We start from the raw sequence: 254 nt of genomic DNA, 5'->3' as shown, positions 1-254 counted from the left end.
CAGAACCGGCCCCGGCCCCGGCGGGGTGCGAGCCCTGCCCGAGCTCCTCATCGCCCGTCTGGGGCATCAGGTGCCTGCATCAGCGGTGCAGGGTCCGCTGGCACAGGGCTGCGGGCCGGTACGTCTGCTGCGGCCCGACAGCTCTCGGTGAAAAGGGCCCCGCGTCAGGACGTGTCATCTGGGGACCGTCTGGGAGGGGAGGAGGGTTGGGATGCCCGCACCTGGCGATGGACACCTCCGCTCCAGCGACAAGG

Source organism: Buceros rhinoceros, unplaced genomic scaffold (genome assembly GCF_000710305.1).
Source record: "Buceros rhinoceros silvestris isolate BGI_N320 unplaced genomic scaffold, ASM71030v1 scaffold16509, whole genome shotgun sequence".
Lineage (NCBI taxonomy): Eukaryota > Metazoa > Chordata > Aves > Bucerotiformes > Bucerotidae > Buceros > Buceros rhinoceros.
The sequence above is the reverse complement of the archived record's forward strand: the minus strand, read 5'-3'. Positions refer to the sequence as shown.